General features: G+C 41.7%; 1 long non-coding RNA gene across 2 annotated transcripts in view; it reads left to right on the forward strand.

Annotated features, from left to right (window-relative positions):
• LOC140200789 (uncharacterized) overlaps window positions 1-26,412 on the forward strand; it is a 67,643-nt gene extending 41,231 nt beyond the window's left edge. For both annotated transcript variants that reach the window (XR_011886731.1, XR_011886732.1), the window contains 2 exons: window positions 25,272-25,369; window positions 25,875-26,412. This is a non-coding gene — a long non-coding RNA (uncharacterized lncRNA). The remainder of the gene's footprint in view (window positions 1-25,271; window positions 25,370-25,874) is intronic.
• The last annotated feature ends 1,282 nt before the right edge of the window (window positions 26,413-27,694 follow it).

Below are 27,694 nucleotides of genomic sequence, written 5' to 3' on the forward strand. Positions count from 1 at the left end.
AGAAACAAGTTGAACTAGAATGGTATGGCCAAATCACTCAAAGTGGAAAGAAATACAGGGCAATTACATGAAATTGTTGAATTCAGTATTATATATCCATACAATGTTCCTAGACAGAAATTTGGTTCATTTATGTTGGGTTATCAGCTGACAGCTCTCAGAGCAGCAACTGGTACTGAAGACAAGTCAGACAAATAAAAGGCAATAAAAGGTCATTTCAATTTAGGAATGCCCAGGTAGAATTCATTTTGACACAGACTGTTTCTAGACTTCCCTTTATCACGTTTCCAGATCGAATCCATTTCCAAGTCTGATTGTAATTTTAACTTTTGTTTTGTCTTTCAGCACTCCCTGGTAATATGGCCCTTGCCACATTAGAGAAGAAATTAACTTTCAATGTCCTCTTCCATTTCTGGAAGCAATGCATGAACTATTAGTTTATACTGTAAATAATAAACATTATTTCTACTGTTTCGCTCTCCCTTTTCATGCTTCTTCTAACTGCAATTAGTAGGAATAGTCAGTAACACCTCTGTCAAGATTATTCTTAACACTGGTGTTATACTCTACTCTCTATAGACTCATAATTGCATGGACATATTCTGCTCCAACACCTTCTGGTTGATACCACTGTAGTGGGCTTTGTTAGGGAGTATTCTGGAGCTATGTGAATATAGCAAATATTAACTCAAGCAAGAACCAGTCTTCAGTTCTTAATGTAAACTATAAATTGCAAGCAGAAATTTGAAGTTAAAAGCACAGGCTGGCCCACAGACTAAAAGATATGATTTGCAAAATGGTGATCATGAAATGTTTGCATATGCATCAACCAAATGTTAAGACAACGGGGGTTATGTTAATTGGCTTGCAGCAAAGCAGGCAAGTATGGGTTTAATTAATTTGCACCAATGTAAACAAGTTCAGGGGGATGCTTACAGACAGAATGGATACTATCACTTTGCTCTATCAATAATTGGACATCTGACTGTCTGTCACCAGAAGTTTTTAGAATATCTGTTTTTAGTAGTTTTTCCCAGCAAACATATTTGAACCTTCAGACATGTCATAAATTACAATGTACTTCCACTGTAAATATATACCTCAAAGGAACCATTTGTCAGCACAAAGTATTGAAGTAAACAATATTAATTTAACTGCTGAAATAGTATTGAATCACCTAAGGGTATAAAAATGTGGTGTACTTTGGAGTTTGTGAGGCTCTACCAAGAGAGTCACCATGATAATGTCTGTTCATCATGATAAATATGGACTTGCATTTCCAACACTTCTTCGGGTTCTTCAGTGACATAGTCACAGTCACAATGGCCTTTATTTCAGATAATGGTGAATCAGAGTAGAGGAAGGAGATGGACAGCCTACTGATGAAGTGGTGTGGTGATGACCTTTCCCTCAATGTCAGGAAACAAAATAATGGGGTGAGCAGTACACGTGTTCCTGTTTGCATCAATGGTACTGAGGTTGAGAGGTTTGAGGGCTTCAAGATCCTAGAAGTAAATATTAGCAGTAACCTGCCCGGGTCTAATCATGCTGACACCAAGGGCAAGAAAGCTCACCAGCACCTCTACTTCCTCAAGAAGCTTAAGAAAATTGCAAAGTACTCTTTGACCCTCACCAATTTTTATTGATGGGCTATAGAAAGTATCCAGTTCGAATGCGTCATGACTTGGTATGGCAACTATTCTGCTCGTGACTGGAAGAAACTGCAGACAGCGGTGGGCAAAGCTCAGCATCACAGAAAGCAGTTTCCCTTCCATGGACTCTATCTACACTTCTCACTGCCTTGGTAAAGCAGCCAGCATAATCAAAAATCCTACCTACCCTGGGCATTCTCTTTTCCTCCCACCAGGCAGAAGATAAAAAGCCTGAAGGCACATACCAGCTGGCCAAAGGACAATCTCTATCCAGCTGTTATAAGACTACTGAATGTTGCTTAGTATATTAAGATGGACTCCTGGCCTCACCATCTACCTCGTTGTGACCTTATATCTTACTATTTACTTGTACTATATTTTCTGTACTGTAAACTTTATTCTGCAATTTGATATTGTTTTATATGATACTACCTGAATGCACTGTTGTAATACATTGCATGGATGGTACACAAGAGCTTTTTTCCAGTGTACCTCAGTAGGTGTGCTAATAACAAACCAATTTACTTAGTTAATATCAAAGTATCGTACCACCTTCTACAAAGACCAAGAGTTTGCAGGTGACATCGCCCTGCTGTCTAACTCTAACCAACAGTTGCAAGAGAAATCAACTCTCTTGACCGCTAACTCCACCATGCTGTGTCTAAGATCAAACGTAAATAAAATGTAAGTGATGAAGATAAACTGCACCAGCAATAGACCCATAGTGATGAGAGAAGTGACTTGCTTATCTACTTTGAAAGCATTATGAGTATACATGGTGCAACGGATGAGAATGTCAAAGCCAGGTCAATAAGTTCAGAGTAGCTTTCAAAGCTTGAAGAAAGTATGACATCAGAGTCATAGCAAGGAAAATCAAAATCAGAATATTCAACTTGAATGTCCGAACAGTGCTCCCATATGGCTCTGAAACCAGAAGAACATCCTAGGAGACACTACAGAAACTGCAAACTTTCAACAACCAGAACCTGAGAAGGATCCAAACCATCAGACGGACTGATAGAGTAACCAACCACATACCATGGCGAAACACCAACCAGGTATCCATAGAGATACAAATATGCAAACAGAAATGGAGGTGGATTGGCCACACCTTGAGGAAGTCAACTAACAACATCAATGGGCAGGCATTAAAATGGAATCCCCAAGGAAGGAGGGAAAAGGGAGGTCCAAAGAACACATGAAGGAGAGATGTCGAGGCCAAAATTAGATGATGGGGACACTCCTGGTCCACCCTCAAGAAACTGACTCAGAACAGAGGACGATGAAAATGGGAAGTCATCAATGGCCTATACTCCACTGGGAGATAAGGGCCCAACAACAACAGCAACTGACAATAAACCACTAGTGTCCATTTTCAATCCACAGAAGGGTGCTCTACTAACATCGGCAGTATGAATGCAGAGATGAGTTCTGTTTCTTCGAGGACATAATTACAGATTGAAGTCAAGAAGTCAACTAATCATGGAAATGATGGATTGTCTCTTTTAACCTTGGAAAAGGAAATACCTGAAAAATTTACAAACGTTTGACACAAATCGTAAGTCTCCTTACTAAGGCAGAAATGATCCAAGTAGAAACCAGAAAAGAACCTAAACTGTTTCAGGTCTAGATGGCAACCCAAAATGGCTGGAATGTGCAGCAGAACCTCCAGTTCGCCCATTTTCACTAGCACCAGGATGAACTTGCCCTTGACGGGGTTGCCTTATGTTGGGATTGAGGGTTGTTGTACTATACAAGCTGAAAGCTAAAGTATTGGAGGAGCTACATGCCCGACATCTAGACATGGTTAAAATGAAAGTGTTGATTTGAAGCTTTGTCTGGTGGCCTGGAAAGGATCAGCAGGTCAAGCAGCTTGCCATGTTCGGAATAAGAAATATTCGGAATGTCAACACGTCCAGAGGATGCAAAGAGCAGCATCTTTCCATCCCTTGGAATGGCCTGTACTGCCCTGGCAGAAGATTCATGGAGATTTTGCAAGATCATTCATGGGCACAAATTTCTTGGTAGTAGTGGAAGCAGCTACAAAGTGGCCAGAAGTGTTCCCAATGGCCTCCACTACAGCTTCACATACTGTTGAGGTGTTGAGAAGCTCCTTCTGGTATTTCAGAACACCTAGTCAGTGACAATGGACCACAACTTGTTGAGGAACAGTTTCAGTCTTTCCTGAAAATGAATGGAATAAGAACATTATGTCTGCAGTGTATCACACAGCTACAAATGTCTTGGTGGAAAGGTTTGTCCAGGGTGTAAGGAATGCCCTGTGAGCAATGTCAGCAGACCACACTGCACTAACATGGAATCAGAAGCTTGCCAATTTCCTCCTTGCATATTGCAATTCAGCACACTCCACAACCAACAACTCCCCAGCTGTGCTGTGCTTAGATCATCCTTTGCACCCATGCTTGGATCTTCTCAAACCCAATTGCAGAAGGAGGATACAGGACAAATAGCTGAGACAAATTGAGAGATCCTCAAATAATAAAGTTCAATGTTTTCACTTCTGGACAAGCAGTCCTGCTGGGTACTTGGAAAGATTAAGGACACAACTGGACCTTTCTCCTACACAGTGGAGATTACGTTTGATGCCATCTGGAGGCAACACATCAATCAGTTGAGGAGAGCAGAGTCAATTGCTAGAGAAGAACGATGTCCAGCCCTGCCAGAACTAACTTCTGCAGTCTCAGAGTCAATTCTTACAACTACCAAGGAGCAGGCCCCAGAACCTGAGATTGTTTCACAGTCACAACCAGAGTGACTCACCCTCCCCTACCCTGTCAGGAAAGACGTCGTCCCACAAGAGCAGGAAATCCTCCACAGCAATTAAATCTTTCGGCCTGAATGAGACAATTAAAAATTTACTATGTTGTGGATCTCTGTATCATTGGTGTATTGCAGTATATAGATGACCGGAGAACAATTCATTAAATATTTGAGTTGAGATGCATTCTATATTGAGTTGGAGATTGTAGCTAAATAGGGAGGAGTGGTGCATTTAATATTTCAGCAATATTAAAGTAATATTGTAAATATATTGTTTGACTGGGCATTATTTATTTGTTTACATAATTCATTGCAGGTTAAATATACGAAGTACATGAATGGCATACGTCACTATGCCATTACGTCATATGTGCACATCTCACTAAAGAGGAATCCCGGCCCCTGTGTTTTTCTATTGATTAGTTTCTGCAGTTGAAAAACATAGTAGTATATGCACATTATTGTTTGTTAATTTATTTGTTATAATATTACTTTATATGGTAGCTGTGGGTTGTATGTACTGTGTTGTGCGTTTTGGTCTGGAGGAATGTTTTTTGTTTTTTGTTTGACAATAATCTGCACTTAAGCTTCACATAGAGAGCGGTGGGTATGTGAAACACACTGCTGCTAGTGGTTTATAGGCAGATATATATTACAGGGACATTTAAGAGAACTTTAAGGGGGGCTTTTTTTAAATTAAGTCCAATCGTGAACAATAGATAGATCAGAAATGTTGATCAAGTCAACTAGTTCCCAAAGAGAACTCTGATGTAGGAGACGCAAACAACAGGAATTCTGCAGATGCTGGAAATTCAAGCAACACACGTCAAAGTTGCTGGTGAACGCAGCAGGCCAGGCAGCATCTCTAGGAAGAGTTTCAGGCAGAGACCCTTCGTCAGGACGAACTGAAGGAAGAGTGAGTAAGGGATTTGAAAGTTGGAGGGAGAGGGGGAGATCCAAAATGATAGGAGAAGACAGGAGGGAGAGGGATGGAGCCATGAGCTGGACAGGTGATTGGCAAAAGGGATATGAGAGGATCATGGGACAGGAGGCCCAAGGAGAAGGTAAAGGAGGAGGGGGGGAAAACTCAGAGGATGGGCAAGGGGTAGAGTCAGAGAGACAGAGGGAGAAAAAGGAGAGTGAGAGAAAGAACGTGTGTATATAAATAAATTACGGATACGGTACGAGGGGGAGGTGGGGTATTAGCGGAAGTTAGAGAAGTCGATGTTCATGCCATGGATGCTCAGGATGAGGCTTTTCATTCTAGAACGAGGGAGATGTCCTCCTTTTTTAAAGAAAGGGGCTTCCCTTCCTCCACTATCAACTCTGCTCTTAAATGCATCTCCCCCAGTTCACGTACATCTGCTCTCACTCCATCCTCCCGCCACCCCACTAGGAATAGGGTTCCCCTGGTCCTCACCTACCACCCCACCAGCCTCCGGGTCCAACATATTATTCTTTGTAACTTCCGCCACCTCCAATGGGATCCCACCACTAAGCACATCTGTCCCTCCCCCCCCCTGCTTTAAGCAGGGATCGCTCCCTACGTGACTCCCTTGACCATTCGTACCCCCCATCCCTCCCCACTGATCTCCCTCCTGGCACTTACCCGTGTAAGCGGAACAAGTGCTACACATGCCCTTACACTTCTTCCCTTACCACCATTCAGGGCCCCAAACAGTCCTTCCAGGTGAGGCGACACTTCACCTGCGAGTCGGCTGGGGTGATATACTGCGTCCGGTGCTCCCGATGTGGCCTTTTATATATTGGCGAGACCCGACGCAGACTGGGAGACCGCTTTGCTGAACACTTACGCTCTGTCCGCCAGAGAAAGCAGGATCTCCCAGTGGCCACACATTTTAATTCCACATCCCATTCCCATTCTGACATGTCTATCCACGGCCTCCTCTACTGTAAAGATGAAGCCACACTCAGGTTGGAGGAACAACACCTTATATTCCGTCTGGGTAGCCTCCAACCTGATGGCATGAACATCGACTTCTCTAACTTCCGCTAATGCCCCACCTCCCCCTCGTACCCCATCTGTTACTTATTTTTATACACATATTCTTTCTCTCACTCTCCTTTTTCTCCCTCTGTCCCTCTGAATATACCTCTTGCCCATCCTCTGGGTTCCCCCCCCCCCCTTGTCTTTCTTCCCGGACCTCCTGTCCCATAATCCTCTCGTATCCCTTTTGCCTATCACTTGTCCAGCTCTTGGCTCCATCCCTCCCCCTCCTGTCTTCTCCTATCATTTTGGATCTTCTCCTCCCCCTCCAACTTTCAAATCCCTTACTCACTCTTCCTTCAGTTAGTCCTGACGAAGGGTCTCGGCCTGAAACGTCGACTGCACCTCTTCCTAGAGATGCTGCCTGGCCTGCTGTGTTCACCATCAACTTTGATGTGTGTTGCTCTGATGTAGGAGAAAAGAGTTAGAGTGATCTTAGTGTATGTCAAGAGGTCAGCATAACATTGTGTGCTGACGGGTTTGTACTGTACTGTATTCTTCTATATTCTAAAGATTCGATATTTCTTCGAGATTGTTTATAATTGACAGTGCTTGTACAAGATATAATCTTCATACTGTTTAAAACAAATGACTGTTCTTATTTCAGATAACTTAAACTATTCCACAAATGATTTCCTATCTTTGCAGATAACTAATTTGTATGGACATTCATTTAGTACTCAATCTAGACTCTATATATAATTTTTTCCTGCACTGGTTGGCTCCTCCCCCGACTTAAGTTCAGCATTTGCTGCTGGGGAGGTGCATGAGGATAGCTGGAAGGTGATAGGTGAAGTCCGGTGGGTAGGAAAGATAAAGGGCTGGTGAGGAAGAAATCTGATAGAAGATTAGAGCAGACCATGAGAGAAGGGGAAGAAGGAGGGAACCTGGGAGAGGTGATAGACAGGTGGGAATAGATAGGTAGTGAAAGTGGAGAATAGAAGCAAAGGGAAGGGGGAGGGTAAAATGCTTTTATTGGAAGAAGGAATTGATGTTCATACCAACAGGGTAGTGGTCCCCAGATGGAAAATGACGTGTTGCTCCTCGACACTGACAGTAGCCTCATCTTGGCAAAAGAGGAGGCCATGGACCAATAGGTTGGAATGAGAATAGGGATAAGAGTTAAAAATGATTGGCCACTGGGAAATTCCATTATTGGTGGATGGAGTGGAGGCTGCATTGGGAGCATTGGATATAACTGATTCGCAGGTGAAATGTTGCCTCAATTGGAAGGACAGTTTGGGGTCCTGAATGGAGGTGAGGGAGGAGGTAAATGGGGAAGTATAGCATATCTGTCACTTGCAGGGATATGTGCCATGAGGTCAATTAGTGCAGAGGAATGAATGGGCAATGGAATCATGGAGGGAGCAATCCCTATGGAAAGCGGAGAGTGGTCAGAGGTAAAGATGTGTTTGGTGGTAGGATCACGTTGAAATTGGCAGAAGTTCCATAGAATGATGTGTTGGAACTCTGTCCCTGTTAAAGTGCGGGAATATGGGGTGAGCATGGATGTCCTGGAAGAGAAACAGATGTGAGTGAGGCCAGCATCAGTGATGCAGGAAGGGGTACCCCGTTCTTTGAAGAAGGAGGACACCTCTGATATACTGGAGATGAAAGCCTCATCCTGGGAACAGACTGGGCAGAGATGAAGGAACTGAGAAAAGGGTGGGAAGAAATATAGCAAAGATAACCATGGGAATTGGTGGGTTTATAAAAGATGTTGGTAGACATTTTGTCTCCAGAGATAGACATAGAGAGATCGAGAAAGGGGAGGAAGGTGTCAGAAAGCGATCAAATAAATTTAAGGGGAGGGTAGAAGTTGGATGCAAAATTAATGAAATTTGCAAGCTCAGTATGGATGCATGAAGCGGCACCAATACAGTCATCAATGTAGCACAGGAAGTGTTGGGGAGGCATCTACCCTACCGAGCCAATGAGCAGGTAGGCATAGCTGGGGCCTGTGGGAGTGCACATGGCTACCCCTTGTATCTGGATAAAGTGAGAGGAGCTGAAGGAGAAATTGTTGAGTTTGAGGACCAATTCTGCCAGATGGAGGAGGGAATTCATTGTTTCTTTTGTCAAGAAAGAAGCGGAGGGCTTTGAGTTCTTCTTGATGGGAACTAGAAGTGTATAGGGACTGAATAGCCATGGTGAAAATAAGATAGTCAAGGCCATGGAATTGAAAGTTGTTGAAGAGATCGAGAATGTGTGAAGTGGCACAAATGTAGATGGGAAGGGACAGAACCAAGGGGGATAGAATGGAGTTGAGGTATGCAGACACAAATTTGGTGGGGCAGGAGCATGGACAGTCGGGTTTGTGGATCTTAGATAGGAAGTAGAAGCCATCAGTGTGGGATAAGGGAACTATGAGTCTGGTGGCAGTGGACAGGAGTTAAATCGAGTTGACTAGGTTAGTGATGACATCAGAGACAATTTTCTGATGGTCCAGAGTGGGGTCGTTTTCAAGGAGTAGGTAAGAGGAGTGTCTGAGAGTTGCTGCCTGGCCTCAGTGAGGTACAAAAGCACCTCTTTGTTTGTGAGTTTGATGGTAAGGTCAGGATTGTTGCCGAGAGAGTGGAGGGCAGTGCATTCTGAGCAGGGAGGGTTTGAGGAGGAGTGAGAACTACCGAAGTTGAACCAGTTGATGTTTCAAGGAGGAGTGAGGAGTGCTGATCAGCTTTGGATTCTTTACAAGCAGTGAAGACCTCTGACACTTGTTTTGGTGAATTGTGTTAGACCATTAGCATAAGAGGCAGATTAAAATTTCTTGAAACGGAAAAAAATGATTGGTTAGAACTAAAGTGAGTCTCTTTAGTATAATAATTGATAAATTTTACTTAACAAAATTTGATCTTAATCAATTTTTGTGTCATCTACCTTTCAACTCATTGTTGGTCTAATTCAGGGGTGTCTTACCTTTTTTATGCCATGGACCAATGCCATTAAATAAGAAGACCATGGGCCCCAGGGTGGGAACTCCTGGTCCAATGTCTTATTGTCAAACATACTCTTGCCTAGAAATTTGATAACTTTGTTCGTATGTTTAGAGTCGTGCCCTCAGCTAGGCAAATGTCAAATATACTTGTAAATAGAAAAGCATTGGTCAGGATATGAGTCACAATCTGACTAAACACAAATAGGATTGTATCACTGACTGAAAATTAATCATTCCTGCACTAAGTTCCCTTTGCATTCTCTCTTTTTCTCCTCTGCGTACTTTTAATATCTGTTTATCTAAAATGATTTTGTTTTGATGAATGCTCACTAACCTGAAACATTCACTTCTGAGCTGGCACCCATGTTCTATTTAGTTTATCCTGAATTAATAGTCTGGAAGATTCAATACTCACTTAATGGTTACCTTATTCAGTATCGACTCAAGTTTATTTTATAACAGCCCCAAATATCAGGTAAATCCACCTCTCAAAAAATTCATGTAACCACAAGGATCAAAATATTTTGCAAGCACAAGCAAACTTTAAAGCTGTTGCTGCTACACATCATGTAAGTCAAGAACAGCAGAATCTTTTGTCATCGATCCACAAGATATTGTTGAAGTACTTTTATAGGTAGATGCAGTATACTAGTGCTTCATCAAAGGGATGATGATACAAATAATTAATATTCAATTCTTTCCAAATGGACATGATAACTTTGTGCAGTATTGGAATCCATTGTACTAGTTTTATGCTTTGCACCTCAATATTCAAACTGACACTTCTTGTATCCATTCCATGAATCACAATTCCACCTTCCCCCACACCACTACCCCAAACCAGCCAAGGACCCCTCTCCTTCTTCCGATAAGGTGGTGGGCCACTATGGGTCCAATAAAAGGTGTAATTGTTTGACTCTTATGTCTCTTACAATCACAAGTCACTGCTGGAATATCAAGTACTACAGATCTACCCTGTCAGTGAGTTGCTCAATAGTGATGGAGCTGGACTTAATGCATACTGTTGTTGTCTTGTTGCTTGGACTTGTTGCATGTAATTGTTCTGTTGAGACAGTGCATGGGTGCAAGTGATTGACTTGGATGTTTTTATTGTGATTGCAAGACCCAGTAGACATTGATAATATAGAGTACTGCAAAGAAACTCTCACAACACGCTGGAGGAACTCAGCAGGTGGGCAGCATCCGTGGAAACGGTCAGTCAATGTTTCGGGCTGGAACCCTTCATCGGGAAGAGGGAAGGGGCAGAGGCCCTATAAAGTAAGTGGGGGAGGGTGGGAAAAACTACAAATTCAGTTCACTTGTTCATTGGCATGACTGATGGCAGGGGAGCTGCATTCCCTTGGTTGTGGCAAGGACGAGGCCCTCATGCTGCTGGGTCGCCTGTTGCAGCTGCCCAGGAGAGGTGACGCCAGAGGTGAAGTGCAAGAGAGCAGAGGTCACTGTGTGTGCACTGGAATCATGGCTGTGTTGGGGACTGACTCCTCCCATCAGTTCTGCCCTCCAGTAGTCACTGAGTGCTGCTTGCCATGTTCACTCAGTGCTGCCATCCAGTGTTTGTTCAGTGTTGCCCTCCAATGTTCGCTCCAATGGTGGAAGAGCAAGCTGTGCCAGGATAACCTACCATCAATCTACAGGCTATGCCACTCGGGTACTTGGGTTATGTCTTTCTTTGTGAATATATTTTTTTCTGTTGCTTTAACCATATGTGCTATTTATGCTATGTGCAGTGTGCTGTGTGCTGTTGGCAATGTGTTTTGCACCTCGGCCCCAGAGGAACACCATTTTGTTTGGCTATATTCATGTATGGATGAATGATAATTAAACTTGAACTTGAAGCTCATACCTCTTTTATAGAAATGCTCTGTTTCAGACAATAATGCGTCATAGGATCTGTTATATCCTTGCATTAGCCCAGGGATTTCTTGCCATTGCTGGAGCAGAATTGATGTAACTGCCAGATACAAAAGGGAGTGGTAACATAATGGTGTTTGGTATAAGAAGTTGATGTATCAGGTGTTAAACAGTCGAGTACAGCAAGGAAAATATAATTACTCCAAATATGGAGTTAAAATACTGTAGACAGGAGTAAGGTCAGATACAGGACATTATACAAACTATCTTCAATGAGCTTATACATCAGGAGCAGAGATTGGCCAAGTGACCATGAAAGAGGAGCTCCCTGCCAGCTGTATCAATGGCTGTGAAATCTTTGTTATTCAGAAATCGGCATAAACACCAGGTAACATATGACCAGTGAAATTACTCTAGGAGTTAAGAGTATCATAGAACTGCAGTTATAAAAACCAGGATTAATATGATTGAAAGATTCTTGAAATAAGTAATATCAACTAAATAAGAGATAATTGTATATCATAAATACATATTTGATAAATAAATATCAAATAAATAATAAGATTAGCCTGTCTGCTTGTGATGCCATTTTCTGCAAACGTCATACTTGTACTCCTAGCTCCTTCTGTTTCATTACTCTCCTCAGTGCCCTACCATTCATAGTACAAATCCTCTGCTGGTTTGGCTTTTCAAAGTGCATCACCTCAAAATTATCTTTATTAAAATCCATTTGTCACTCCTCAGCCCCTTTCCTTAACTGATCAAGAACCACATGTAATCTATGATAACTTTCCCCACTATCAACAAATTTTGTGTCATCCACAGGCTTACTAATCAAGTCTTGTGCATCCATTTCCAAATCATTGATGCAAATAATGAATGACAAGGGTCCCAACATTGACTCCTGTGGCACACCACTGTCACCAACTTGTAATCTGAGAAACAACCTTCAGCTACCACCCTCTCACTTATTTATTTAGAGATACAGCACGGAACAGGCCCAATGAATAGTACCGCCCAGCAACCCACCTATTTAACCCTAGCCTAATCACAGGACAATGTACAACGACCAATTAACCTACTAATCAGTATGTCTTTGGATTGTAGAAGGAAACTGGAGCACCCAGAGGAAACCAATGCACTCACTGGAAGAACATGCAAACTTTCTTACAGAAGACATCATAATTGAAATGTGAAATCCAGAATACTTAGAACTGTACTACAGTAGCTTCCATGTCCTTTCTTCCTGTTTCCAAGCCAATACTAACTCGTTTGCTACACTACCGTGGCTCATCTCCCTATTTCCAAGACAATATTGATTTTAGCTTGCCCTGGATTCCATAGAACCTAATGTTTCAGGCTAGACTAGCATGCAGGACCTTGAATACTTTGCGAGAGTCCAAATAATCAACATCCACTGCCCTACCTTCATCTACATTCTTGTTTTCTCCTTCATAAAACTAAAATGTTTGTCAAGACTAACTTTCCACGCACAAATCCATGCTGACTCCTCTTAATCAGATGCAGTTCATCTAAAAGCTGGTAAGTTCAGTCCCTCAGAATTCTCCCCAATAACTTCCCCACTACTGACGTCAGACTAACTGACTTGTTATTCCCCGTCTTGCATTGCTACCCATTTAAGACAAACAAACGACATTAGCTACCTTCCAGTTTTGTGAACCTCACCAGTAGCTAACAATAAAGCAAATATCTCTGCAAGTGCCTCCACAACCTCTCATCTAGCTGCTCAAATTCCAAGGATGGCCATGATCAGGCCCATAATTTTCTCCTCAGTAATCATATGAGAAATATTTGTTAAAGATTTCACCCATCTCCTGCAGCTCAAGAAATAGGTGATCCTGGTGATCTTCAAGATGACTATTGTGACCTAATTGTTTTCGGCTGGAAAGGAGAATTTCCAATGCTAAGTTTGGGAGCTTCTTGCCTGGACAGGAAATGGATGGGATTGGGCTTTGACAGGCCTATCTATAACTCTTCTTTTCTTGCTCCATCTGCATATCAGGAACAAAGCCTCTTATGTGACTATATAATATGCAATAAAGCTATTTTATGACAGAGACCCTGTCTGTTTTGTAATAGGCTGTTTCCAGCTTTTAATGTCAACTGAAAACTTCTTAAGTTTCTTCACACGCAGTCCATGAAATGATATGCCAGAATATGGAGTTGTCAGTGACCTTACTCATGTAAGCAAGTGAAGGGAAAAGAACAAGTGGATATAAAAGCAAGTAATTCAATCAAAAATTATTTATTATAAATATATTCAAATTAAATATCACAGTCTCAGAAGTAGTTTTGAGAATGATAAACGGAAAGACTTCAAGTAATGAGAAAATGAACAGTAAGGTTAGTAGGTCAGTAAGTTCATGGGTTTAGATGGATCTTTCAGACATGAAAGAGAATATGTTAATGATGCAAAGCTAAGGAATTTTACTGAGTTTGTCATGATGCTACAGAGGTGCAATGTGACATATTGCTGCAAGTTCTTCAATGAAAACCATGAGATTCATATTTTGATCAGATAATATGGTAGGTAATGCTATTTTATACATCAGCTTTGCGTACTTGACACCAAAACATACAGATTTATGATCTGACTTCAACCCACGCTCAACCTAAGCTGATGTAGTTTAATAATGACAGAAAAGCATCTATTCTATTTAATATATATTTATTGTTGAATCAAAAAAAGATTTAACTTTACATTGATTTTAACTCAAGATGTCCCTGCTGTGTGATTGATCGAATAGAAGAGATGAAATGGTGCTTTATTTCAAACTCTTGGATATACTTTCTAGAATTATTTAATCACATAATGTAGAGACATCTATGAATTATAGACCATCTAATACACGTGGCTTAGTAACACTTATGACATTAATTTTGATTGTTCTATGACTGGCTCCTTTGTGATGTCACAGAGCCAGATTTCAGTCTCTGGTTACACATAATCAGTAAGGATACTGTGGAGGTACGGGCAACGTGAGTAACTTCAGTCCATTTAAAAGGGAATTAGATTAAAAGGACAGATATAATTTTAAGCACCATTAAAAATAATTATTTTCAAATTAAATGTGATTATGGTCACCAAAATAGTGACAGATACTAGAATTAATATTCTATATTAAAGGATCTTTGAAGTGAATAGTGTCTCAGGAAAGTATGTTATTTATTTTAATAGTCTGGAAAAGGGTACAGAACGTAATGTGCCCAAGACTGCCAAAGATAAAAGAGCATGCTGTGAATACTGTGAATGTACAATGAGATATAAATAGGACAAATACAGACAAGTACCTACTTACAAATCTATTAACTCTAGCAGTTACCTTGACTATGCCTATTCCCATGCTATCACCTGCAAAAAAATCTATTTGCTTCTCCCAGTTCCTCTACTCTCACTTCACCTATACTCATGATGAGGCTTTCTATTCTAGAACCTCTTTTTCATAGAATGGGGTTCCCTTACATCACCAACATCACCAAAGCTGTGCTGAACATGCCCTTACCGTAGAAATTACCTAGGGTTACCCATAGCCCTCTATTTTTCTAAGCTCCATGTACCTATCCAGGAGTCTCTTAAAAGGTCCTATCGTATCTGCCTCCACCACCATTGCTGAAAACCCATTCCACGCACTCACCACTCTCTGTGTAAAAAAAACTTATCCCTGACATCTCCTCTGTACCTACTTCCAAGCACCTTAAAACTGTGCCCTCTCATGGTAGCCATTTCAGCCCTGGGAAAAACCATCTGATTGTCCACATGATCAATGACTCTCATCATCTTAGACACATCCATCAGGTCACCTCTCATCCTCCATCGCTCCAAGGAGAAAAGGCCGAGTTCACTCAACCTATTATCATAAGGCATGCTCCACAATCCAAGCAACATCCTTGTAAATCTCCTCTGCACCCTTTCTATGGCTTCCACATCCTTCCTGTAGTTCTACCCATCCTTCCACTATCAGAATAGGGATAAGGTTTCCTTATCCTTACCTACCACCACTCTAGCCTCTGTGTCCAGCACATCATTCTCCATAACTTCCACGATTTCCAATAGGATCCTATCACTTAGCACATCTTTTCCTACCTCCACTCCATTTTCCATTGGGATTTCTCTCCACCCATCAATTCCCAGTTTCTTACTTCAACCCCCCTCACTTACCAACCCACCTCTCCCTCACCTTCTCTCACCTATCACCTGACAGTGTATACTCTTTCCCCTCCCCCACCATCTTATTCTGGATCCTGCCTCTTTCCATTTAGTTCAGATGAATGGTCTTGACCCAAAATGTCTACTGTTTTTTCTCCTCCATAGATGCTACCTGAATTGTTGAGTACCTCCAGCATTTTGTGTGTACTACTCAAGATTTTAAGCACCTACAGAATCTCTTCTGTTTAAGACAAGTATGTACTTAGGGAGAGTTTACAAATAAATTGAACACTGAGGTATCTAAATGTTCTTGATGCAGATACAAACATTAACACGCAGGTATAGGAAGCAGTTAAGGAAGCAGTTAAGAAAGCATATAATATTAGCTTTTATTGCAAGAGGTTGGGGTTTTTAAATAAGGAACTATTGTTACAGTTGTACAGACAGTTGGTGAGACCATACATGGAGCACCTGGTTTCAGTCTCCTGATTTAATAGAGGTTATGGTAACAATGGAGCCCATCCAAAGGAGATGCGCCAGGCTAATTCCTAGGAATAATTAGATTGTCCAGTCATAAGAGGCCAAAGAATTTGGATCTGTACTGCTCGAGGTTTAGAAGAATGAGGGGTGATCATATTGAAACATGTCCTAATCCCTTGGATCATAAAGTACTTTAGTACAATGTTAGCAACCTGTGCTCAATTCCCACTGCTGTCTGTAAGGAGCTTGTATGTACTCCCCATGACCCTAAGGGTTTTCTCCAGTGCTCCAGTTTCCTTCCACATTCCAACAATGTACGGATTGGTAGGTTAACTTGTCACATTGGTGTAATGAGGTGGCAAGGACTCATTGGACCAGAAGGGTCCAATGTGCTGTATCTCTAAAAAAAGAGTTACGGCCCAGACCAGACTAGCATTAAACATACTGAATGCTGGGGAAGAATTGAGGGTTCAAATGGCTTACTTCTGCTGCTATTTGCAGGTGTTGTTGCATTACTTAGACCTGTGTTCTTTATGTTTCATCTCAGATTTTGCAACATGTTTAATAATTCACTTTGCATACTTATTGGTTTGACTTTAATCATCGAACAATTAATACATTGCTGTCAATTTTGTACCTATTGTAGAGAATCAGTTTAGTTGGGGATTTACGCTATGCCTAACATCTTGTTTGTTACCTATGTGACATAACAGAGCAGAGTAAAGTTGTTTTGATTGGATAATTAAGTTGCAACTAACCCTTATTTTAATCAGTCCTCAGAATATTTGATAAGATAGTGTAGTTGGAGAGCTCTCCATTATCGTCCTTGCTACTAGGTTAGGAAATGTACTTAGCAGTGCAGCAGCACAGTTATAGTGCCACTACCTCATAGCTCCAGTGAGCTGAGTGCAATCCCAGCTTTCAGTGCTTTCTGTGCAGAGTTTGCACGTTCTCCCTGTGGCCACATAGATCCCTCCCAGGTGCTCAGGTTTCTTACTAGTCGCAAAGATATGAGAGTTGGTGGATTAATTGGCCACTGTAACTTGCTCAGGATGTGTAACTGTGTGATGGAATCTTACGGGGAGGTGATCAGGTTGTGCAGAAAATGAAATGAGTTGGAGGTATGATTAGTGTGAAACTCAATGCTTATTGACCCAGTGGGCAGAAGGACCTAGTTTCATGCTGTATCTCTCTTTGACTCTCAGACCAGGCGGGAAACTCAATATCACCAAGCCAATTTTGATACTATTCTCTGAGTGTAATTTTAATTTGCAGAGCAAATCAAAGACAGACAATCTGATACAGGCTCTCCATAATACAAGCAGTGTTCCTGGATGATAAAAATATGATAATACTTTAACACTTGAAGGATGAGAACAGAATTTATTTGATCCCTACTGGCAACTTCCGTCCATGAGACCAGTGTTGAAGCCAAGACGGTGTACCAATATCTCTGAAGATCTATCCTGGCTCAAATATATTGATGTAATTACAAAGAAGGTAGGGCAGTGACTATATTTCATACGGAGTTTGAGGAGAATTGGTATGACACCAAGGACTCCAGCAAATTTCTGCAGATGTACTGCAGGGGACATTCTAACTGGTTGCATCACCAGCTAATATGGAGGGACCACTGCACAGGATAAGAAAAAGTCGCAGAAAGTTGTAAACTCGGCCAGCTTCATCATGGGTACTAGCCTCCTAGCACCCAGGGAGGAAACGATACTTCAAAAAGCCAATATCCATCATTAAGTACCCACCATGCCCAGGACCTGCCTCTTCTCATTGCTTCCGTCAACGAGGATGTGCAGAAGCCTAAAGACACACAATCAGTATTTCAGGAGCAGCTTCTTCCTTCTGCCATCTGATTTCTGAATGGATAATGAACCCATGTACTACCTTATTATGCATTTTCTTTTACTGCTGCTCTCCTTTCGTACTACTTTATTTAATTTAATTGATAATATAGTATAGTTTTTTTGTCACTTTCAGGCTCTTTTATTATTCTGTATTGCAATGTACTGCTGCCACAAGACAATAAATTCCTCAACATATGATTCTGATTCTGATAGACTGAAATTCAAAGTTCACGGTAAATTTATTATCGAAGTACATATATGTCACCATCGTCTTCGTTGTGGCTATCCCTCGAGGTCTTCGTTCTGAAGAAGTGGCCCACAGAGTGAAGATGACTGTGCGTGTATTTGTTTAACATGTACTTGTTGTTGCACTCCAAGAAGCACATGATACTTCACAAATCAACCAACTGATTCCAATGGCATGGAAACCGCAACCATTGAAGCTGATGGACTTGTTGCAGCCATCACTCGCCTTCACAGCCGCTGAGTTCGAAGTAACTTCATCTGCCTGTTCCACCTTGGAGGTCTTGGTTGGATGGTTCTTTGTCAGGTACCTCACCCTTGACCTTACCGTCATGGGTGACCCTACCAGGAACATAGCTCCAGACGGCATTGTTCTCGGGATCACAGGGCCACACAAGCTTCTCCACCACGACAGGGTGACAATCCACAGAGAAGTCACCATATATAACCCTGCAATTCATTTTCTTGCAGGCATACTCAATAAATCCACTGTAAAATAATAACCATAATAAAATCAATGAAAGACTGCATCAACTGGTCATACAAGCAGTGGGCAAAATATAACAAACTGCGCAAATACAAAAAGAATGAAGTAATAGTTATAAATTTAAAAATAAATAATATATATTGAGAGCTTGAGATGAAGAGGTTTTTGGAAAATTTCAGTGATGAGGCAAGTGAAGCTAATTGAAGTTAATCCACCCTTTGGTTCAAGAGCCTAATGGTGAAGAGGTAATAACTGTTCCTGAACCTGGTGGTGTGAGTCCTAAGGTTCCTGTACCTTCTTGTAATGGAGGACAGTGAAGTGTGAGATCTCATGTTGGAGGAAGAAATTGATTACCTTTCAGTATATTGGAGCAATGCTGGGAACAGGGCATCCTGCACTCATTCCCAATGGGAGATACATCAATACTGAGCCTGACCATGTGATCACTTGAGTGGAGCTCCTCTTTGTGACATCATCCTGGCTCCATTATGACAGCTTTGTGACATCACACAGTAAATGATTTAGACTCCTGGTTACCTGATCAGTATACATAACTTCAAAGGAGCTGGATTTGGCAATGAGCAAGTAGGTTTGGTCCAGGAAAATGGGGATAATGAACGGTAAGGAATAACTTAACATCATCAAAAGACAAAATACAAACTGATATCATTTGATTAAAATTGTAATATTAAAATAGTCACACCTTTACTGTTACAGGCTCTAGAAGTTATCACTTATATACTTAGAAAGATTCTTAAAGCGAATGGCACGTAGGGAAGTGAAACTAGAGTGGCTGCAGCACTGACTGAGTCTAAAGGAAGCTTATTGGTTTCACAGCACAGCTGGTTGGACCAAAAACCTGCTTCAAAGAAAAGATTGTAATCATGGAGAAATTTACTGGCAGTTTCCTGGCAGTCACAGAAGCATCTTGCTGAAGTGAGATTATAATCAGCTGTTTGAAGCAGGAAAGTCAGAAGCAATTTGTTTTGATCTTTAATGCAACAATATCACATTGACATAATTCCTGTGCATAGGTAACTCCTCCCTCACTTGTAGAGAGATTGCGATTCTGTCTCTGTTCTGTGTTTCAGTGCTGCAGTGGAGGAGTCGAAATCTGAGGCTTTGGCAAGGAGGCACAATGTTGATGACATGAAATCTCAGCTTCAAGCACTGTGATCAGGGAGTGGTAAAGTTACCTGGACAGTCTGTTTCAGGAGGCAGTTGCACCTACTAGATGAACTGCTTCAAATTCAGGCTGTGGCCAAGAACAAGACTGAGTGACTACTAGTAAGGCAGGTAGGTGGATCCAAGAGGGAGTGCTGGTGGAGACTCAGCCCTTGAACTTGCCCAACTGGTCTGAGATTATTGATCCCTGTGAAGATAGGAGTGGCGTCTGTAGGAGGAAGGACGAACAACTGAGCAATGGCACTGACATTCAGCGAGCCAATAAAGAGCGAGAAGAGAAGAGAAATGTAGTTGTGAATGGGAATAGTATAGTAGGGGAAAATTTACTCCATACTCTGTTACAAGGATCAACAGACCCAAGGATTTGAGCCCGGGCTCAGAATGACTATTTGATCTGTAGAGAAATTTAGAGTAGGAGGGGAAAGAGTGTATGCCTCTGAGATAGTGACAGACAGGAAGTAAAAGTTACTGCCCTCTCCACCTCTGATATTCCACGATTACTGGCTAATGGACCTCTGGTTTCCTTCTTCTGAAGTCTACTGTCAGTTCCTTGGACTTTTGATATTGTGAGAAGTTATTACACCATTCAGTCAAGTTTTCAATCTCCCTCCTGTATGCTGATTTATCACCCCCTTTGATACAGCCCACAACAGTGGTGTCATCGAGCTGTACTTAACCACACAGTCATAGGTGTAAAGCGAGTCGAGCAGGGGGCTGTACACATCCTTGTGCTCCTGTGCTAATGAAGATTATGGAGGAGATGTTTTTGCCAATCTGAACTGACTGGGGTCTTCAAGTGAAGAAATCCAGGAACCAGTTGCACAAGGGACTATTAAGGCCAAGGTCTTGGAGTTTACTAATGAGTTTAGAGGGGATGATAGTGTTAAATTCCGAGCTGTAATTGATAAAGATATTCCTGATGTCTGCATCCTCCTGTCTAGATGTTCCGGGGTTGTGCAAAGAGCCAATGAGATGGCATCTGCTGTTGACCTGTTGCTTCGGTAAGCAAATTGGAGCGGATCCAAGTTGTGACTTAGACAGGACCTGATATGCTTCAACACCAGCCTCTCAAAACACTTCATCACTGTGGATGCAAATGCCACTGGGTGATTGTCATTGAAGCAGGTTATCATGCTCTTCTTGGACACTGGTATGATCGAAGCCTCCACACATTGCCGGAGTGACAGGTTGGAGGTATCCGTGAATACACCAGCCAGTTGACAGACACAGATCATCAGTACTCGGCCAGGGACTCCATCCAGACCGGATGCTTTCCTTGGATTCACTCTCTTGAAGGCAGCTCACATGTCATCTTCAGATACTGAGACCAAAGGGTCATCAGGTGATAGGGGTATGCACAATGGTTCTTCCCTGTTCTGGTAATCAAAGTGAGCATAGAAGGCATTGAGCTCATCTGGATGTGAAGCTCTGCTATCCCCTATTTAGCAAGATTTAACTTTGTAGGAGGTTATGTCATTCAAATCCTGCCACAGATATCAAGAATCCCTTGTTGATTTCAGCCTAGTCTGGAATCTCCACTTCACCCAAGAGACAGATTTCCGTAGATCATACCTGCACCTCTTGTAACATTCTTGATCTCCAGACTTGAATGCCTCTGATCTGGCTCTCAGCAGATTCTGGATTTCAGTGATTTCAGGTTAAACCCTGAACAATATTGTGGGGACAAACTCATCCGCAGCTTTTTTAATGAAGTCTGTAACAATCTTGGTGTAGTCATTCAGGTCCACAGATGAGTTCTTGAATACGGCCCAGTCCACTGACTCCAGGCAATCCTGTAATCGTCCTTCTGCATCCCCGCGACTAGCTCTGAGTTGTCTTGATCCCTGGAGCCTTACTCTGCTGGCTCTGCCTGTATGCAGGTAGCAGGAGTACAGCCGGATGATCCAACTTGCCAAAATGTGGTCTCGGGAAGGAACGATAGGCATTCCTCTCATAGTGTAGCAGTGATCTAGTATGTTGGGATCTCTGGTGCAACAGGTTAAGTGCTGGTGATGATTTCCCAAGGCAAATAGAATGGTCTACGTTTAATCATTAGTTGTTCAAAGTCAGGGAAACAAAAGGGAGGGAGAGTGACGGGGATGTATATGGAAGTGTCCAGAATAAAGAAATAAATAAACATTTAGAAAAGGATAAGAATTCGAGTATCACAGGGACAATGTGAAAAGGATGATGAATAGAGGTCTGAAGGTGAATGCACACAGTATACAAAATAAGGGAGATGATTTTGGAGTGCAGTTACAGAATGGCATCTATGCCGTTGGCATGATGGAATCATCATAAAGAATTAAAAGATGGAATATGAAGGTAAGCTAGCCAATATTATTAAAAAGGAAATTGAAAGGACTGGCAGCTGGGCAGAGAGGGTGAGGTGGTTCAGTTGGTAAAAAATGAAATTAAATCCTAGTAAGAAGGGACATGTGATGGGAAGATCTCGAATCCTTGCGGTTAGAGTTAAAAAATTGCAACAGAAAAAAGACCCTGTTTGAAGTTGTATACAGGCCTCCAAACAGTAGCCAGGATGTAAGTTGCAAATTATAAATAGGGATAGGAGAGCCATATAAAAGGGCAATGCTACAATGGTCAGGGGGGATTTCAATATGCAGGTAGGTTGGGAAAATTAGGTTGGTACTGGATCCCAAAAGAAGGAATTTGTAAAATGGCTATGAGTTGGCATTTTAGAGCAGCTTGTGGATGGTTCACTGGGGAATAAGGAATTCTGGACTGAGAGTTGTGCAATGAAGCAGATTTGATTTTGGAGTTTAAAGTAAAGGAACTAATAGGAGACTGTGATCATAACATGATAGAATTCACCCTGCAGTTGTAGAGGCAGAAGCTAAAGTCAGATATATCAGTATTACAGAGAAGCAAAGGTAACTCCAGAGGAATGTGAGAGGAGCTGGTCAAAACTGATTGGACAGAGACAACAGAATAGCAATGGTTGGAGTTTCTGGAAGTAATTCAGAAGATGCAGGACCAGGTCATCTCAAAGAAGAAGTATTCAATAGGAAGATGAGGCAACCGTCGTTGACACAGGTAGTCAAAGACAGAATAAAAGCAAAAGAGAGGGCATGTAATATAGCAATAATTAGTGGGAAGCTAGAGAGTTGGGATGCATATAAAGACCAACAAAAGGCAATTATAAGAAGTTATAAGGTGAGAAAAGATTAAATATAAAGGTAAGCTAGCCAATGATATAAAAGAGGATACCAAAAGTTTTTCAGATATATAAAGAGTAAAAGGCAAGAGTAGATATCATATTGCTAGAAAATGATGCTGGAGAGCTAGTACTGGGGTACAAAGATATGGTGAATGAACTCAATAAGTATTTTGTGGAAGACAGCAGCAGCATGCCAGAAATCTAAGAGTGTCTGCGGCCAGAAGTGAGTGCAGTCATTACTACCAATGAGACGGTGCTTGCGAAACAGAAGGGTCTGAAGTAGCAAAGTTTATTTGGATTTTCATGAGGTATTTAACAAGTTGCCACACATGATGCTGATAAGCAAGGTACCAGCCAATAGTATTTTCTTACTGCCCATTGCACTGCTGGCATTCAGGGCAGCAATGAACACCCTGCATCTCTGTGGTGTCCAGGGCTTTCTTCATCATGTCAGTAGCCTCCTCTCAACTTTCACGACTGGCAGTCATGCTAGTCCTGAGTGAAGACCCAGCACTCAAACGTAGAAGGATTCTTCATTACTGTTTCCATAAAACTTTTGTTTTACCAGTCAAGGTTGTTAGCCCTGAACTGAACCCCTGAACCTGGAGGACCAGTGGACTACCCTGAGTCTGGCCTCTACCCTTTGACCTGTTTGTCATGGGTAACCCTACCAAAAGCCACAGCATAAAACTCTGACTCCAGCCAACATAGCTGTCTGGGTTATTGAGGCACACTAGCCTCCAAACCACGACAAGGTTGTGGTCCTCTTGGAGCATGAGAACCAATAGTATTATTGGAAAAATATGAGCATGGACAGAAGATTGACTGATTGAAAGGATGCAAAGAGTGGGAATAAAGGGGACTATTTTTCTGTTTGGCTTCTGGTAACCAGTGGTGTTTCACAGAGGTCAGTCTTTTTAAATTATATGACAATGATCTGGATGATGGAATTCATGGCTTTGTGGCCAAGTTTGTGGATGATAAAAAGATAGGTGGAAGGGCAGGCAATGTTGAAAAAGCAGAGAATATGCAGATTGGGAGAATAGGTAAATAAGTGGCAGATGCAAGACACTGTAGGCAAGTGTATGGTCATGCAATTTGATAGAAGAGAATAAAGGTATGGACCTCTTTCTAATAAGGCAAAATTCAAAAATTGAAGTTGCAAAGTGACTTGGGAGACCTAGTGCAGGAATTCCTGAAGGTCAACTTGCAGGCTGAGTTAGTACTAAGGAAAGCAAATGCAATGTTAGCACTATTTTTGAGAGGACTAGAATATAAAAGCAAGAATGTAATGCTGAGTCCTTGTGAGGCATTGGTCAGACTACATTGAGAGAACCATGAACAGCTTTGGGCCTCTTATGTAAGAAAGGATGAGAGGTATTGGAGAGTGTCTGGAGGAGGTTCATGAGAATTATCCCGAGAATTAAAGGGTTAATATATGAAGAGTGTTTGGTGACTCTGGGCCTGTACTCACTACAGTTTAGAAGAATATGGGGGTGGGGGGATTGGAATGGGAGAGAATGTATTGCATATTGACGTTGAGAGGATATGAGTGTAGGATCAGATGGTATAGCCTCAGAATATAAGGATGTCCCTTCAGAAAAAGGAGTAATTTTTTTAACCAGAGAACAGTGAATCTGTCAAATTTGTTGCCACAGATGCAAATTTATTGAGTATATTTAAAGTGGAGTTTAACAGGTTCTTGATCAGTAAGCACGTCCTAGGTTACGGGGGTATGGAGGAGAGTGGCGTTGAGAGAGATGCTAAATCAGCCATGATGGAATGATGGAGCAGACTCACTGGGCCAGTTGGCCTAATCACACTTCTTTGTTTTACAATCTTATAGTGTTATTGTCTCTACCTTCCGGCACCTGAGCCATTATATTTCATTCAAAAGCATCAGCTTTATCAGAATTGGCTTTGGATTTTTCTAAGGCACATGGTTCTGAGCTTGCACTGGATGAGGGTAAGCTTTAATCTGCATTTACTCCTTGCTATTTTGTCAGAGCCTGTTTGATGGACATTGGAGAAGCACTTTTACTCACTTCGCTACAGTAGTTTTAGCCTGTGAAATATTTCATGAGGCAGCTAGAACAGTTTTATTTAATTAATACTATTGGAGACCCAGACAATTAACTTTTTATCTCTGTTCATACTGCATATTGCTTCAAAATTCCTTGGTGTTACAGAAAGAGATTGATTTTAGAATGCAAGGATAATTAAAGTGTGCTAAGTTGTTCCATATATATATTTTTTTCCTGTGATCGAACTTTCTCTGTCATAATTGAATGTGAGAATGCGTAGCTGGTTAATGATAGGAAAAATTCATAATTGGTAACTGTTTCTAGCATTAGGTTACTGATGACAGTAAGCTTTAACCTTCATTTATTCCATGGTAATGTATGTCTGTTCCCTCTGCCTAGAGTTTAAGAGCAGAAGTGGAGATGGTAAAAGGATTCATTGTAAATTCCACATGAAGAAAGTGACCACAGCAGCATTTCTACACTTAAATATCGCAAAGGTACATCCGATACTGCCATGTAATGATACTGAAAAACTAACTTACGTCTTTATATTGAATAGACCAGATAACTGTAATGCACTGTTTACTGGCCTTCCAAAGCAATGTATTGACAAACTTCAGAATCAGGTTTGATACCATTGGCATGCATATATATATAGGCCTCCGAACACTAGCCAGGATATGGGCTACAAGTTGTAACAGGAGATAGAAAAGGCACGTCAAAAGGGCAATTTATGATAGTCTGCGTAAATCAAGTTGATGCTGAATCCCAGAGAAACAATTTGTAGAATCCCTAAGAGATGGCTTTTTAGAGCAGCTTGTGGTTGAGCTCACTAGGGGAAAGGCTATTCTGGATTGAGTATTGTGCAATGAACCAGATTTGATGAGGGAGCTAGAGTTAAAGCAAACCTTAGGAGTGAAAACCTTAGCAGAGGGAGGAGAAGATGGCGGCGTGATGCAGTGTGCGCGGCCGTTCTGAATTGATATCGTATTTGTTAAATAGGGGCCGTGCAAAATCCTGATTTGATGGAGACGGACGTGAGAAACTTAGAGAAAGCCTGGAGAAACTTCTGAAATGCCGCTGCTACAGTGCGATCGAGAATCTCTGGAGGGGAAGGCCCCAAATCCTCGGCTTCGCCTATTGCCTGTTGCCGGGGCCAGGGTCAAAGCGCTCGGCAGAGATGTTGCTTGGTGCTTGGTGTCGGAGGGCTGGTCGGAGGCTTGAAGTTTTCGGACGGACTCAGAGTCGGACTGTGGTCGGGTGCTTCCAGGATGCTGCATCAGCGAGTTTGCGGTGCTAGAAGCTCATGGCAGGGAGAGTTTCTCCCTTCAACTGTCTGCGTGAGATGATGGGACTTTTGAGAGACTTTGAGACTTTTTTTTCCATGCCCATGGTCTGTTCTTCATCAAATTACAGTATTGCTTTGCACTGTTGTAACTATATGTTATAATTATGTGGTTTTTGTCAGTTTTTTTAGTCTTGGTTTGTCTTGTGTTTCTGTGATATCATTCTGGAGGAACAAATTGTATCGTTTCTTAATGCATGCATTACTAAATGACAATAAAAGAGGACTGCGTGTCCTCATAATCTAATCTAAAATCTAATCTAAAAAAGATGAACTATGAAGGTAAACTAGCCAATAATATCAAAGAAAATACCAAAAGTTTTTTTCTGATATATAAAGAGTTAAAGACAGGTGAGAGTAGATATCAGACTGCTGGAAAAAGATACAGGAAAGGTAGTAATAGGGTAGAAAGAAATGGAAGATGAACTAAATAAGTATTTTGCATGCATCCATCCTCAGTGTGGAAGAAACTAGCAGTATGCCATAAGTTCAAGAGTGTCAGGGGACAATGGTGAGTGCAATTGCCACTACTAGGGAGGAGGTGCTTGGGAAGCTGAAAAGTCTGAAAGTCACCTGGATCAGGTTGTCTACACTCCAGGATTCTGAAAAAGTTAGCCCATGAGATTGTGGTGGTATTAGTAATGATCTTTCAAGAATTGTCAAATTCTGGCATGATTCCAGAGGACTGGAAAATTGCAAACATCACTCCGCTCTTCAAGAAGGGAGGGAGACAAAAGAAAGTAAATTATAGGCCAGTTAGCCTGACCTCAGTGGTTGGGAAGATGTTGGAATCGATTGCCAAGGATATGGTTTCAGAGTACTTGCCTTCTTAACAACATTAAGACCAGATTTGCTACCTTCAAACATTTGATAACTGATTTGTGAAGTCAGTGATCCTTGCTTAGAGAATACAGTGTATGAATTGGCAGTACCAAGGTTTGTGATAGGGAAGTGGGTTTGGAGGATATGGGGTTGAGGGCAATGTGAGGGAAATAATGACAGAAGTGTTGTTTTACTGTATGTCAGATAAAGGGAAATTTGGAGGGATGTGACTTTTCAGTTAGGACATAGTAATTTATTTCATGGTTATAGTATTGTGTGTGTGTGTGTGTGTGTGTGTGTGTGTGTGTGTGTGTGTGTGTGTGCGTGCGCGCCCGTAACTCCTGGTGGAGTCATTGGGGCACCGTCATGACAAACTTTTTTGTTATGCTCATCATATGGCGCGTCTTGGGCACCTGAAACCTGGCGGAGACCATCTCTCTCCATCCAGGCACAGATGGAGAGCGTGGCAGAGAGCCAGCAGGATTTGAACTCAGGACCTCTCACCCTGAAGTCCAGCGCTGATGCCACTACGCCACCTGCTGGTTAGAGAATTCAGCCACCACAATTACAAAGCAAGTTAACATTAAGTACTCGGCAGCAGGGCAACATAGTGGTTAGCATAATGCAATTGAGTACCAGCTATAAGATTGGGGTT

Source organism: Mobula birostris, chromosome 7 (genome assembly GCF_030028105.1).
Source record: "Mobula birostris isolate sMobBir1 chromosome 7, sMobBir1.hap1, whole genome shotgun sequence".
In the NCBI taxonomy this organism is placed as follows: Eukaryota; Metazoa; Chordata; class Chondrichthyes; order Myliobatiformes; family Myliobatidae; genus Mobula; species Mobula birostris.